The sequence below is a fragment of the Balaenoptera ricei genome, chromosome 21 (genome assembly GCF_028023285.1).
Source record: "Balaenoptera ricei isolate mBalRic1 chromosome 21, mBalRic1.hap2, whole genome shotgun sequence".
Taxonomy (NCBI): domain Eukaryota; kingdom Metazoa; phylum Chordata; class Mammalia; order Artiodactyla; family Balaenopteridae; genus Balaenoptera; species Balaenoptera ricei.
The window spans coordinates 25,084,905-25,100,219 of NC_082659.1; the positions used below are offsets into that span (position 1 = coordinate 25,084,905).

Here is a 15,315-nt window from a genome sequence, read left to right on the forward strand (position 1 = left end):
CTTTTTCTTTTTAAGCACTCCAAATATGTTCATTGTATCTATATACTTTATCTGTCTTCTGCTCTCTAATTCTTTTCAAGTCTTTATTTCCACTTAATTTTATTCTACTTCTTAATTTCTTAGCTCTTATGTCCCTTGTTTTCCATAGATTTGTTTACCCTAAGGTGATTTTCTCTTTTATTACCATTTCTGAGACCTCTATTCTATTGACAGTATTGTTCAGCTATGAAAAGTATAGTTTTAGCACTTCAGGGCACCACACAAGTTGAAAGAATATTTCTGCTGCTATCTTTGGAAATCTGTCATTGAAGGGCCATTTTACTCTTCTGAGTTTCTTTACAATTATTTCTCTAATATTTCCATCCAATCTTAGTTGCTTTGGCAGCTTATATGAGTTTGTGAAATGTACAGGTTATATCCTTCCAAGTTTGCTGAAAATAGTTTGTTTTAATTTTTTTATCCTGTTACTTTTATGTAATATCCAGGAAGTGGAATATTCTCTCTTCTGCTGCCATCTTCATGCCAAAAGATGAAAACTGACGTTTTATTTGTTGATATTGTTCATTTTAGCTTTTTAAAGTTGATGGCCACGTATGTAAATTCAAAATGAGATGTGCATCCTTGTAGGGTGTAAAATTAGCCAGGGTTTAGAATGGTGTGTGTGGGGGAGCATATTCATACCTTTTCCCCTTTTTCCCTTTGAATTTTGCTGATTGTTATCTGTTTATCATTTTTGTTGTTTTCTATATTTAAGGATTGTTCAGTTACTGTGTGACCATATAATGCTTCACGTAGACTTCTGTGTGAGTTAATGGTCTTTTGGTGTGTTGTCATTGTGACTAAGCTTTTCATGTACCACAGTTAGGAAATAAGAATCACTTTGCATCCTGAGATAGATTAGACATACATAAATTTTATCTATATCTACCAAACCACTTTGTTCCCCAAATCAAGAAAATGTTGAGCTCTTTCTTATGTCGCTAACTTTCTAATGGAAACAACTCATTTGATGAATTTTGCAAAACTACAGTCGCAGATACGTGGTGTTCCTTGCAGATATGATGAACCAAAGAGGAAACCACTGGTTCCACCATGAACAGAATATTTATAACCTTGGTAGCCTTGTAGGGTTTTGTTTTTTTTAAAATACCTGCTACGTCCTTTTGTTAAGGATCCTTAAAAACTTTTAAGTTTTATAAGTAAAAATATATTTTTTTGGAATGTTTTTGTCTCTGCATTTTCCTTTTACAGGTGACATCTCCCTTACAACAGAAACAAAAACAAAGTGTTCCTGCTATTTTTTTTTTTTTAAAGTGGTCACTTTTTTTTTTTTTTCAATTTATTAATTTTTTAATTTTTGGCTGTGTTGGGTCTTCGTTTCTGTGCGAGGGCTTTCTCTAGTTGCGGCAAGCGGGGGCCACTCTTCATCGCGGTGCGCGGGCCTCTCACTATCGCGGCCTCTCTTGTTGCGGAGCACAGGCTCCAGACGCGCAGGCTCAGTAATTGTGGCTCACGGGCCCAGTTGCTCCACGGCATGTGGGATCTTCCCAGACCAGGGCTCGAACCCGAGTCCCCTGCATCGGCAGGCAGACTCCCAACCACTGCGCCACCAGGGAAGCCCCCCTGCTATGTTTATGTAAGGATAAATATATAAGAATTAATTCAGGAGACTCATTTAATATAAAGCTTAATATTAAGACCATGATAAAATCTTGAATCACAGATATTTGCTGAATTTATTAAGTATGATAAAATTACAGAGTAAAGGCCTATAAAATATGTAATGTTAGCTACAGAAACAAGGTGAGACTTCACGGACAAAAGTGCATGTACACAGATCTAGGCCAGAGATTGACAAGTGCTAAAAAAAAAAAAAAAAAAAAAAAAGGTGAATCAGTCTAATTGAGATAAATGATCTGTGATTAGGTTAAGAGAAAGTCTAACTATTCAGAGTTCACTTGGTCACTTGGACTCTTGTCAAGTTCTTTGTAAAAGTACGCAGCAGCTTCCTAACAGAAGTGTAAGTAACAATAAGCTAATATAAACCTCTGAAACAATTTTAATATAATTGAATCAAGGAAATAATTAAGGCATATAATAGCCTTGTATTTAAATTCATAAGTGTAATTTCTTAACTTTTTTGCTATAAATTTAATTATTTTTGTCAAGATTTAAAAAACCATTATTGTAACCAACTGGCACCGTAATTACTTTTGGGGAAGGAACCATGTTTTTGGGAAAAAAGCTTGGTAAACCATTTGGGATGAAATGTGAGAGACCTGAAAATAGTAATCCCTGCAAAAGATTAAGTTGTTCAGTATGACAGGATGGGAAGTGTTTATTGTTAACTAGTATAAGGCATGCGCTGAGAGGTTCAAGGTAATCCTTGAGATCTTTTCTAGATCTTAAATGATAGGTAGGTTCTAGCTGACATCTGAGATATTTTCTGTAAATATAGTTTCAAAGTCATAGATATTTAGGATTGTACTTTTTCTTAAAACTTTGGGGGATAATTGACAGGTAGATAGTTGTAATTTTCTCAGAAAATATGTGCCATTTATTTTTCCCAAAGCTAGTGGAAGCTTCCCTGTGACCTGATGTAGTCAGCACGGATGAAATCTGCATGAATACTTTCAGTTATATCTTCATCACCTGATGGATGATTTCAGAAATACTCAAACCCCAGTGACAGGAGTGTGTGCCAAGCCTGGATTTCCAGGAGAGATTCTCCTGAGGGCACGTGTCAGTGTTAGCTAGCTACTAATCCCCTTGGGTGGTGGTGGATCGTTTGCCTTTGTATTTTGTTTACTTTCTAGGGTAGATATGGGAGTGGGTTAACATGGGGGCCTGGGAGGAAAGAAAAACCTTACAGGAGGTCACGTATGAAGGGCACCCATGCTCAGCGCCTTCCGCTTTGAATATCCCTGCTCTAATCTTACAAAGTAGCAACATCCTTTGTGTTCCTTGGACACATTCACCTCCATGAGAACAAGCCACTCCATCCAATGCTCTTTGAAAAGAATCCATAGCTTTATCTTTATTCCCCTAAAATATGTGGTTTATAATCTTTGAAAGTTTAGAACAATTAATTTTTTTGTGATGCCTTTTTTCATCATTTTAATGCTGTCCCTCCCCCTCCACAAAGTGCTGTAGCACAGCATAATGAAAATTAAATGACATTTTTGTTGGTGGTGGTGGTGATGACATTTTTATAGTAATCCTTGAGATACCCGGGAATACCCTAAATTATCATGGTTGGGAATTACTACTTTGTTGTTGTTTTTTTTAAACATCTTTATTGGAGTATAATTGCTTTACAATGGTGTGTTAGTTTCTGCTTTATAACAAAGTGAATCAGCTATACATATACATATATCCCCATATCTCCTCTTTCCTTCATCTCCCTCCCAGCCTCCCTATCCCACCCCTCTAGGTGGTCACAAAACACCAAGCTGATCTCCCTGTGCTATGCAGCTGCTTCCCACTAGCTATCTGGGAATTACAACTTTGGAAACAGATTTCCATGGTTACTGTGCTCAATGCTCTGATGAATGCTTCTTTGAGTTGCTTGTGTGTGTGTGGTGTGTGTGTGTGTGTATATGTGTGTGCGCTTAGACATCTTTCTACATTCCAGTTTGTTAACATGTTAAATCTTTTTCTATCAGAGAAGCAAAAATTTCTCCAGTGTCTTAAAAACAACATCGTTTACATTCTTTAATCTAATGGATATTTGCACAGAATCAATTTTTTGTAAACAGTGAAATACTCAGAAAATTAAACTTGTTAGAGAAGGGAAGTTCTAGTTCTGCAGTTTCTTATCTGAAATCGTGTTTGCATTTACTTTCTTTTGTCATTTGGTATGGAAAAACAATGTATGTTTTAGGAATGAGAATTCTCCAGCCTGTCTTTTCCTCAGTACCTGCTTCAAATAGTGTGCGCAGCTGGAGTGTCTGGTGCGGGAAATGTGGTTTCATCCGCGTCAGGCATGCTTCTTACGCTAATCCTTTAATACACCCACAGTCACCCAGAGCCGTAAGAGGCCCAAGCTGCTTCATGCTTTACAGCAGAAAACTCCCCTCCACATATACTGTGCTCTCCCAGGTCAACCCAGAATATTTGCAGCAGGATTTGTGCTCTGTCCCCAACTCTCGTTTTTCTGTGATAAAGTCTTTGTACACAGTGGTTTGATTGTTTTTATATCTTGACATTCACAGATCAAGCCAGTGAAGTTACAAACTTAAGAAATATCCAACTGGAACCCTTTTTATAGAGAGCCATTAAATTTCAAGAATTGAAACTTTTCCTATTGAAGTGATGTACATTCAGAATATTCTGGAATGGTTAGATTAAGAAAAAGAGAGTCAGTGAGAAATAGCCAAAGCAAAACTATCTCTAACAAGGAAACGTATTTCTACAGTGAGATTTTCTTAGATATACGTAGTTTTTTAGTGTTTTATATGTATATATTCGTTTATATATGCACACATACACACTTGCATATGAGGACTGAAAGTACTTGTTTTCGTTGTAGATTCTTGTTACATCCTGCACTAAGTTTAGAAAGCACTAGTTGTTAGGGGGAAAAAATGCCACGTTTGTGTGTGTGTGTGTGTGTGTGTGTGTGTGAATATCATTTGGATATTCCTATCAGTGGTACCTAATGCCCTTGGTTAATGCCCACATGGTTGTCTTAAAAATATGTATGTGAATGTGATCTGGCTAAAACATCTATCATACCAGTCGATAACCTGGTTTGGTTTGTTTCCTCTGAGTATCTGGTAGGTGGCTATTTCATTTTTACTGGTCCATGTTCCCCTCTAAATCTGAAAGTTGGTCAAAGGTATCTGTCTACTGCGACTGTGTTTCAGACATACATTCTTTAAATATTCTTATTTGGTTGACATGTTAGATCTTTTCCTATCGGAGAGATAAAAATGTCTCTAGTGTCTTTAAAACCAGATTGTTTACCTTCTTTAATCTTACTGTCATTTACTTTGAAGGATCATTTTAAGTGAGGAGAGAAATAGTTAACCCTTGAACGGTGCTGGGGTTAGGGCCACCCCTGTCCCCAACACATGCTCAGTTGAAAATCTGCCTGTAACTTTACAGTTTGCCCTCCTTGTATATGGTTCCTCTGTATCTGTGGTTCTGCAGCCACGGATTCAATCAACCTGAGAGTCATGTAAGACTGTAGCATGTATTTATTGAAAAAAAAAAAATCTGCATATAAGTGGTCCCATGCAGTTCAAACCCATGTTGTTCAAGGGCCAACTGTACTCAGAAAATTAAACTAGGTATAGAAGGTAACTGCTAGTTCTACTTTTTTTGGTCTACAACTGTGTTTCCATCTGTTTTATCATTTAGATGTTCGTAACTGCCAAAGAAGTTCTCAGGATTGAGATATGGAAAAGAAATAATGAAGTCTTGAAGTCAGGGGTGAGAAAGAGTGATGTTTTGTTGGTCAATTCTAATATCTTAGAACTCCCAAATACTGATTTTTGAACGTATAAAATTGACACAATTTCTTTTTAGAACAGTCCATTTTATAGTGCTTTCACTACGTTTTCCTATTTTAAGGTAAATTGAGGTTTATTTTAAGTAAGTATTGATATAAAAGAAGGCACACCTTCTTCTTGGGCATGAACACTTGAAGATGAACCGTAGTCCTGCATGACATTTGTCAAGATGAGAACAAATGGAAGTTTATCTGCAGAGACTGCCGTATGGTGTGTATATGAATGTCCAGTCTCTGGGGTTATGATTTTCAAGTGAATGCAGTATTTTTTAGGTTCTGATTTTTAGCATGATTTAGTGGGAGAAAAAGGGTCTCAGTATTGGCTTCGCTTTTCTCAAATCTTGTGCAAAATTAAAAGTTGTGGGGATGGTAGACATTGCATTATGAAAAGGCCATCTGAGATGTCTTTGTTTCTGTGTGAGTGTGACGGAAGAAAGGGCTTTTAAAAAATACATGTTTAACAAAAGACCAACATTTCTACTTTTTTCCTTCTGGATTTTTCTTTAACACTTGTTTTTGTTTCTATTATAGCATCTATAAAACTGTATTTTAAAGCTATAACTGTTTTTCCATATTAGATGCTCCTACTAGCTTTCAAACATGCCTCATTCTTCAATTGCTAGTGATGGTGGATGCCTGACACATGGTTGGTACCTGGTATAAATGTTTGAGTGAGTGTGTGGGTGATTAATTGATGACCTCCTTTACCAACCCCTCCTCCTTTTTCTTTTCTTTTTTTTTTTTTTTAAATAAAGGCAGTGCTATGAAAATGGCTTCTACCTCAATTCAAGAAATGAAAGGAGGGTGGGTATCAAGGAAGGAAGGAGAGATGCAGAGCTTAGGGGAAGTTAGATGCAGGGATGACAGCTAAGGATGCTTGTTTTCTCATCACTCTTAGTCTGTGCTTCTCGACAATTTGTAAATTAAATTATTCCTTGAACTTTGCATAGGAGTAAAGGAATGCTTTCTGGGTAAACAGAGACAATACTTGGGGATAATCTTTGTGGGCAGTTAGGTTTATGTTGATGGCTGGAGCTCTGGCTGCAGGACCGATAGGGGAAAGCCAGGGGCTTTTCTCTGCTCCACCAAATCACATATGATGAGAAGTGGCAACCAGACAGCAATCTGTGAAGCAGGCAATCGGAGCCCCGCCGTCTGTGCCTGCTGTGGGTGTCTGGCACCCAACGGTAGCAGATTTGGTGTAAGTAGGGCTTCTGTTCAGGAAACTTTGCCAGTTTTTTTTTTTCTTGAAAAATGGTTTCTGGCTTTGTGTCTGCATACTTGTATGAGAATAAAAATGTCTTCTAATTGCAAATTTGATTATTATCCCAAAAGCATTAGATCTAAGCTATTCTTTCCACGGGATACTGTGATGCGTGTGTGAACAGTGGCTGCTGCTTTTGACAAAGTCATGTTAACATTTTTCATTTTGCTAGCTTTTAGATCTAAATGTAGGCATAATTCCTAAATCATCTGCCCTCCTCCTTAGACGTGCATTTAAGTAGTCAAATCCTGGTAGTTTCTATTAAGTAATTTTTAAAAATTATCATCTTTTTCTTTTATCCTTTGAAATATTCTCTTGTGTGAGAGTACCACCTCTTATGAAGTCATGCTGTTCCCTTGACCCTCTCCTTCTGGCAGATTTCACGTCTTTCTTTCCAGGAGCTGTATTAGACCTTGCTTCACTCCTCTTTATTTTGGTTGGAACATTGAAATTCACGCATTGAATTTCCCTTCTTACTTTTTTTCTCACTTTTACCACAATCCCTGATGCTGTTTGTTCTGTTTGGGCATGTGTGAAAATTTGTCTTAATTCCATCTCTCCCTGTCCTTTCTGTGTTTATTGCCTAATATTCTTGCTCTGTAGAACTTCTTTTGAAAGTTAATTTCAACAAATCTTTCCTATAAGTGAAATTCTTTATATGTCATAAATGTCAAAAATAATGTCATTGGACTTCCCTGGTGGCGCAGTGGTTGAGAATCCGCCTGCCAATGCAGGGGACACGGGTTCGAGCCCTGGTCTGGGAAGATCCCACATGCCGCGGAGCAACTAAGCCTGTGCGCCACAACTACTGAGCCTGCGCTCTAGAGCCCATGAGCCACACCTCCTGAAGCCCGCGTGCCACAAGTCCTGAAGCCCATGCACCTAGAGCCCGTGCTCCACAACAAGAGAAGCCACTGCAATGAGAAGTCCGGGTACCACAACAAATAGTAGCCCCCGCTCACTGCAACCAGAGAAAGCCCGTGCACAGCAACAAAGACCCAATGCAACCAAAAATTTTTAAAAATTAATTAATTAATTAATTAAAAAAAATAATGTCATCAATGATGTATCTTCTATGCTTCCCTTTATAATGATGAGTGCCACAATTCACATAGTTGTCCAAGGCATAAATCCAGGAGTTGTTGTAAATTTTCACTCACTCACCCTCTGTTTCTGATAAAGCTCCAAATCTTACTAAGTGTTCCTTGTTGCATCCCTTTACTTCTCACCACAGTTCCTCCTGCATGAACTCACAGTATTATCTGCATTACTGCAATAGACTCCTAAATTGTCCACCTTCCTCAAATTTCTGCCCCTTCACCACTCACACCTCTATCTTTTCACACTTTTCTTTACATCTTCCTTAATGTCGAAGCTGATTAGTCATTCTCCTGCTTAAAACCCTCCACTGGGTTCCCAGAGCTTTCGGGGCTGAAGTTCATGAAGCTCATTAGTATGACATCCATGGCTCTTCATGACCTGGCATTTTCAACTTTGGCCACTTTCCCAAAATACTGCATAGTCAGACCACAACTAACTAGTTTTAGTGCCCTAGACTGGGTGTAGCACTGTGCTTCTCCACGTGCGCTTACTCTCTCCTGAAGTTTCTCTTTACTCCCTGCCTCTTCACATAACTAATTTCCAACTGGCTCTTCGACCCTGGCTGCTATTGTCACCTCCCTAATGCTGAATTTGAATGCCTCTCATCTGTACCCCATAGACATGCGCACATCTCCTTCCCAGCACTCAGCATCCTCTAGAAATAGTTCACTATCCCTTGATAGTGGGCATAGCATCTCTAGAATCTATGGTGGTATTGCTTGCAAATGTCTATTATGGATAAATGAGCCGAAAAAATATTCTAATTGTTCTTAAGTAGTTTCTGTATTTTCAAGCCTTGGCCTCATTGAATTACATTTAAATCTTGATGAGAGTATCAAATTTAAGCAATTGTAACCTTAAATGTTGATTCTTAGAATATTACCAAGAACATAGGATTTTGTTGCTCCTATTACTCAGAAACATAACCAGACACACAGAGTGAAAGATGTAACCCATCACTACATGACCTCACGGAAAGAGATTAGAAAAGATCCAGGGAGCTCTTGGCTCAAATATCAGGTGGTTCTGCTGTATATCCCTATTTTTTTTATTGTTGGTTAAGAAATGTTAACTTTTTAAAGGTTAATGTGATGGCTCTAAGCCCTCTATGGGGTGGGGGGGGGGAGGGGTGATTGATCAATTTAAATGTAAACTCATTTGATGACTGTGATATATAAAGTCATAGTGTTGAAAAAATTTCAACAGTAGTTAAGCTCTTTTTAAAAAAACTATGGAAATATGAAAATATTCACAATGATTGAGAAATCTTATATTGATTACCTTTGAGATTATAAAATTACCTTTATGTTGATGATCTTTGAGATTATAAATTTCAGTCTCAAGGCAGAGCTTGTTTTAGTGAAACTGCTTAGAAACACCTTGTTTATAAAATAAGATGTAATAGAAAGAGAGTGTATTTTATATTTTAAGCTTTCAAGCTGCTGGGATCTTTCACTGTGAAAAGCGGTTGTGGATCTGAGTGCCTTTCTCATTACTTTGAGCCTGAAAGGACCACAGTTCACCCTCTTGGTCTGTGTTAGCCAAGGAGAAGTGAAGAAGAGAGAGTACCCCTGGCAAGGACTTGGATCTTACTTGCCTCATGGAAGCAGGGTGAGAATAATCTTGGGTACCAAGAGAATGTTTGCCATGGATTTGTGTAACTTTAAAAAGAAGAACCATCATTTTCACTCTGTGTGTGGTTCCTTTCTCTAGCCTCTTCTTCAACTGCTTATCACAGGTGAAACAATCTACATACACAACCCTATTACCATCCTCATTGGAGCACTGTGCATGTCCTTTAAGTGCATTTTCTCACTTTAATTAACCACCTGTATCATAGGTCTCATCTCTAAATTAGAGATGACGAAACAGACTTGGATACAATGAACATTCATCAAATATTAAGAAGTAGAGATAATTTTAAACAAGAATAGCCCATATAGTTGAGGAAACAAACCTAGGAAGATTCAGGGACTTTCCCAAAGTCACATAGTTATTGGTCAAGCAGGGGCTAAATCTCATTTTTCCTGGGTTGTAGTCGAGTATTTGCTGGGTCATTATATTTAGTAGAACTTTACCTACTCCTTGTATTTATAGCACATTTAATAAATGAATTGATAATCATTATATATCCTCTCTTGATATATATAAATAGAGGAATGGTATAAAGGTTAAACATATAAATTCTGTAGCTACTCAAGTGTAAAATGTTGAGAGAAAACTTAGTGGAAAAGATGAAACTTTGTTTTTTCTGCTTGAGTATTATCTTCAGGCCAAGGCCAATGGCATGTTGAGAGCAAACGTATAAAATTGCTTTAGTAACTCAATTTCAGAAGAGTTTGACCTTGTCAGAAAGATGGGCTGTATCTGCATGAGAAATATTAAGGCGTCCGGGAGAAAGGTGACGTGTTCAGGATTCTCCACAGCCTTATAGTATCTGAGGAGCTGAAGGGAGAAACTTCCATTTGTCCTTTGAGTGACAAGTCTGTTGGTTAATATTGTTAGGCAAAACGTGCTTTCCAAGAGTTTGATCTTGGCCCTTCACCATCCAAAATACTCTTAAGTGTTAGGTTTTAAGCAAATCACTTTTGATTGCAGTATTGGAATGAATGGATGACAGCGTTTTTACAAACCAAATACTAATTAGTGTTACTAAACACTTACAACACTTATTTGTAGAAAAACTTTTTGACAGAGTGAAAGAATGTGAGTAACTCTACTTCATACTGGTTATATGACCTTGGAAAAGTCTTTTTTTTTTTTTTTTCCTGTAGAATAGACACAATACCCTCCACTTCACAGGATTAAATTTGATGCATATGCCTTGTAAGTTGCGATGCTCTAGGTCGCTGGTTGGAAAACGTTTTCTGTAAAGAGCCAGATAGTAAATATTTCATGCTTTGTAAGACAGAGTTCTCTGCCGCCATTACTCAACTCTGCCATTGCAATGTGAAAGCAGCCCTAGACAGCACACAAACAAATTAGTGTGACTGTATTCTAATACAACTTTATGGACACACAAATGGAATTTTATGTAATACTTATATGACATGAAATATTCTTCTTTTGATTCCCAACCATTTATATTTACATTTAAAATAAAAAAACCACTCTTAACCTGCAGGCTGTATAAAAACATGTTGATTTGGCCCAGGGTTTGCCATTTGCCAGTCTTTCTCCAGGTGATTGCCCAGCTCTAAAACAGCTCCAAATTTGGAAGGATCAGGGTATGGTGGTGGTTTTGGGGGACCGCCTTTATTAAGCCATTTGGATGATTGACATTTAGATGGAAGACATGGGAACATGTTTTTTGTTTTGTTTTGTTTTTTCATACATTCCCAGGTAAATAGGAGAATACTCACATAGGAGAAATGATTTTCTGTGTTATTTGCCTGCCTCAGAGTTGGGCAGAATGTGTAATGCAGGGGAAGTAGCACACTGCACCTACACAACTCACAGAGTCGAATTGGTACAGATACCTGGTGTCGGCATTTCTGTTCAGAAACACATTTTTCAAAGTTCTAACATCTCAGCACTCTTCCAAGAACAGCAGACTGAACTTGGCATACAAACTCCCAGCCTCAAGAGAAAAGGCTCATCTTTGGCTAGTTCTATGCTAGAGCCAATCTTTAAATTATAGAAAGGGACTGAGGAGGGAAAGCTTATTGAAATCAAAACAGCTAAAGGAAAAAAGTGTGCTCATTATAATATTTTTGTTTGCAACTGTTCGCCCAGTAAGTTTACTTTTAAAGAATTTTTGCAATTTTCAAAAGTGTGCCCTTGGACTTTGTGCTTTATACAGTTATTACACTTGAAATGAAGAGATTTCCATCACAGAATGGTTTTATAAAATGTCTTATCAGACAGATGAAAAGCGTGGTCACCCTAACTTTTTTTTTAAAGAGAGGAACCAACTACTACGGAGAATCACTAAATGGCACCGTTGATGATCACACCTATTTTATTGCCTTTATATGAAAGATAATAGTGGCAAAGTCTGAAACAGGGTTTAGGAATTACTAAATATTTAAATCTTTAATGCAATCTGCATCCTCCTTCATGGTAGGTCACAGAACACTGTTTGTCTAGCCTGAATTCCATTTCTAATGCTTCTGATGAATTATTTGCTTTAAAAAAAGGTCTGGTTCATACAAATTGGAGGGCACAGCTTTGTAATCACCTATTAATAGATGTCTGCCTAAGTAAATACAAGAAATAACAAACTTTTAAGTACCCAGTTTAGATGAGAGATACTAAAAGAAGCCATTAGCTGAGAAGTGTCAGAAGACATGGATTTTTTAAAAAGGTTAACAACCAGACAGCAACTAGTCTTGAGACCTAGAAGTTCATCAGAAGCAGAAGTACTGGCTGCTATTTTGTTGGGAATAGAAAAATTTTAAGGACAACTTTTGACATATAACTTACGAAACTAAAAAATTTACGTGTTTTAAAACTTTTTGATTTTAGTAGATCTAGAATGAGGTTCGGAAATCTGTATTTTTTATAAACCTTCCCTGGTGTCTTTTAAGTTCCAGGACACAGAATTTGAGGCAGATAGTATTATGTAGGAGGCTTATTGGGCAGTTCTCCAGGGAATAATACCAGTGGGAGGGAGAAGCGTGCTTGGAGAGGAGGAAAAGCTGAACTTCAGAGCAGTTGCAATAGATCCTAAGGAGCCCTGGAGCTGAGGTGGCCTGTGCGAATTGTCCTGAAATGAGGCAAGTAGGACTTTGTACCTTTGCATCGACCAAACATTGGATGCAGGCTGCCCCAGGGATGGGGGGTGGGAACGTGAGTGAGGCAGCTGTCCTCAACTGAGAGTAGTTCCCAGAGAGGGTCTAGTTATGCATCATCGATGGTCAACACTCCCGGTAGCCAAAAGTCTGAGCATTTTAGTCCCAAAGGTGTTTCCGGACAGCACACGACAGCATCCACTACAACAGATGGTACTTATGATTGGAAAACGTTTGTCTAAGGGCTTACTGGGAACAAGTGTTTGGACTGCAGGGCAGGCAACAAGCATTTATCTATTTCTAAAAGATGTACTGAGTGTCAGGTACTCGAGATAAAAACAGAGATATTGGCTTGGCCAAAAAGTTTGTTCAGTTTTAGGTAAAAATAAAACATTTTTCATTTTCTCCAAGAATTTATTGAACAATGTATTCACTAACCAGATGAACATTTTGTTCAACCCAATACATATTCCCTACCTTCAAGTTTACTGCCTAGTTGCAAGCAGATGTAAAGAAACAATTAAGGCATAATTGCTCAAATAGCAATTATGTATGTGCCAGTTGAAAGATTTTTAAAAAAGCATTAGTTCACAAAAAAAGTTCTATTCATGCTGCTTATTTTTATTTGGTAGATGACAGCTTCCAAATCTGAGTCAATTTAGATTTCTTTCCCTTCACAGATGTTTCCTCTAATTTCTTATCATACTGTGATGAGGCAACCAGAGTCTTTAAAAATCATACTCTGCTCTCCTACAGTCAAACCAGTTACTGATAATTAAACCCTAAGTATGAAGTGCCAAATAGAATAGACAATGCATAGGTACTGCTCCCCTCTCAAGTCTTCCAAATGAATGACTACAATTACAGCATATATTTTCCTCTATGAAATGCATCAAAGTATAACCCAAACATCTATTATTCTTGACACCCTGGAGGAGCCTATAACTCATTAGTATTCCTACTTTCTACCCCCAAATATTAATTTCTTTGACCACATCATATTTGCTTTTCACTTTTGTCCCAAGTTTTAGTAATTTTCAGGGAACTTCTGCAGTATTATACGAATATGATGACAAGCAAAAAAAAAAAAAAGTGCATCAATGTGAGAAAACTGGGAGGTTCATTATTGTAATTAGTTAAGGGATTCACTGCTTCATGCTAGCTAAGTTTATAACTTAGGCAATTTACATTTATGCCTCATAAAAATTACTATTATGAGTCACAGTCTTTAGGCTTGCCCACCAAGTTATCAAAAAGTTAAAAGGTAAATGTCAATGTACTTTTTTTGGTAAATGTTTATTTGTTTAATTTATTTGTTTGGCTGAGCCAGGTCTTAGTTGCGGCAGGCGGGATCTTTTAGTTGCGGCACGTGGGATCTTTTAAGTTGCGGCATGTGGAATCTAGTTGCCTGACCAGGGATGGAACCTGGGCCCCCTGCATTGGGAGCATGGAGTCTTAACTGCTGGACCACCAGTACCTCAGTGTACTGTTTTAGACTAATTTTTCAGAAGTTCCAGTGAGTGAATTTTATTTATGATCCTTAATTCGTAGAACCCTAGGGTCACAAAGAAATGAGTTACTTAAAAACCTGTTAGCATATTCCAAGGTCTCAGAAAACGTACTGGGATTTGTTGGTGAGCAAGAGAGAACTAGGAGAGATGGTAATATTTTGTTTTACCTCTAAATTCCATGGAGACTCAGAATTGGAGGAGGCTTTAGGGTTCATCTGTTTCTGGGGCTTTTATTTTGAGGTAATAAAGTTTTCATTTAAAAAAGGAACATTGGTAAAGTGGTAAAGGTTTAATTGTGTGTATATACTTATTTATACACTTAAATACATATGCTGAATGGTGTTGAAGCAGTTGGCTCTGAGCATCTATTTTAGGTAAATGTTGGGAATAACAGCACTGACATAAGTAAATACTAGGATAGAAAGCAGGAATTTAACATTTTGAAACAAAGTTCTTTTTCCATTTTTTTGCTGCTTTGTAAGAAGGTCATGTTAAAAATAAGTATATTATGTTATTTACCTTTGGAAAGTAACATGTATTATACACATTCACATATAGGTCTTATTTGCTTTGGCAAATACTTACAGACGAGAGTGTAATTTGGAAAGAGAAGAACATGATGATATCAGACAAAATAGCATCACAAAAATTTACCTTTAGAAAATAACCGGTAATTTTTAAAAGTGCCTAGAGCCAGATTTTTTTCTCTAAATATACCACTGAATGTAAGGAGGCTTTTTTTGCTGGTCTCTAGTTTAGACAGGATTGGAAAATTTGGTCTTTTCCAGTCCTCACTTCTAATCATTGAGGTCCAGAAAAAAAAGGTTTTTTCTTAGAGATTTTTTTTATATTTATTTATGCCCCATCATTTTCTAAAGTATATTTAAGGCCCTTTACCATAATATTGATACATACCATGTAAGAAGATTAGCATAAATAGGAAATTTATGCTAATAACTTTATGCTAATAAATTCCATAAAAGGGAAATCAGGACAAACAGAAAGTAAGGTTTTGAAAATGAAGAAAGAGCTTGGAGTGAAGTTAGTACAAGAAGTGTTCGCGTTTCTGTTCATTTGTTGAAGGGCCACAAATGTATCTAAATATTCTGATATCCAACTCTAAGAGAAAAATATAGTTATTTCAGTGTTCACAGTATTAAAGCAAAATCGAGCCAGTTAACCCTGGAGGAG

The 15,315-nt window shown here is 37.3% G+C and overlaps 1 protein-coding gene across 1 annotated transcript in view; it reads left to right on the top strand.

Annotated features, from left to right (window-relative positions):
* Nucleotides 1–15,315, top strand: part of NRG1 (neuregulin 1) — a 1,029,871-nt gene that overhangs the window by 62,424 nt on the left and 952,132 nt on the right. The gene's annotated exons all lie outside the window — the stretch shown is intronic.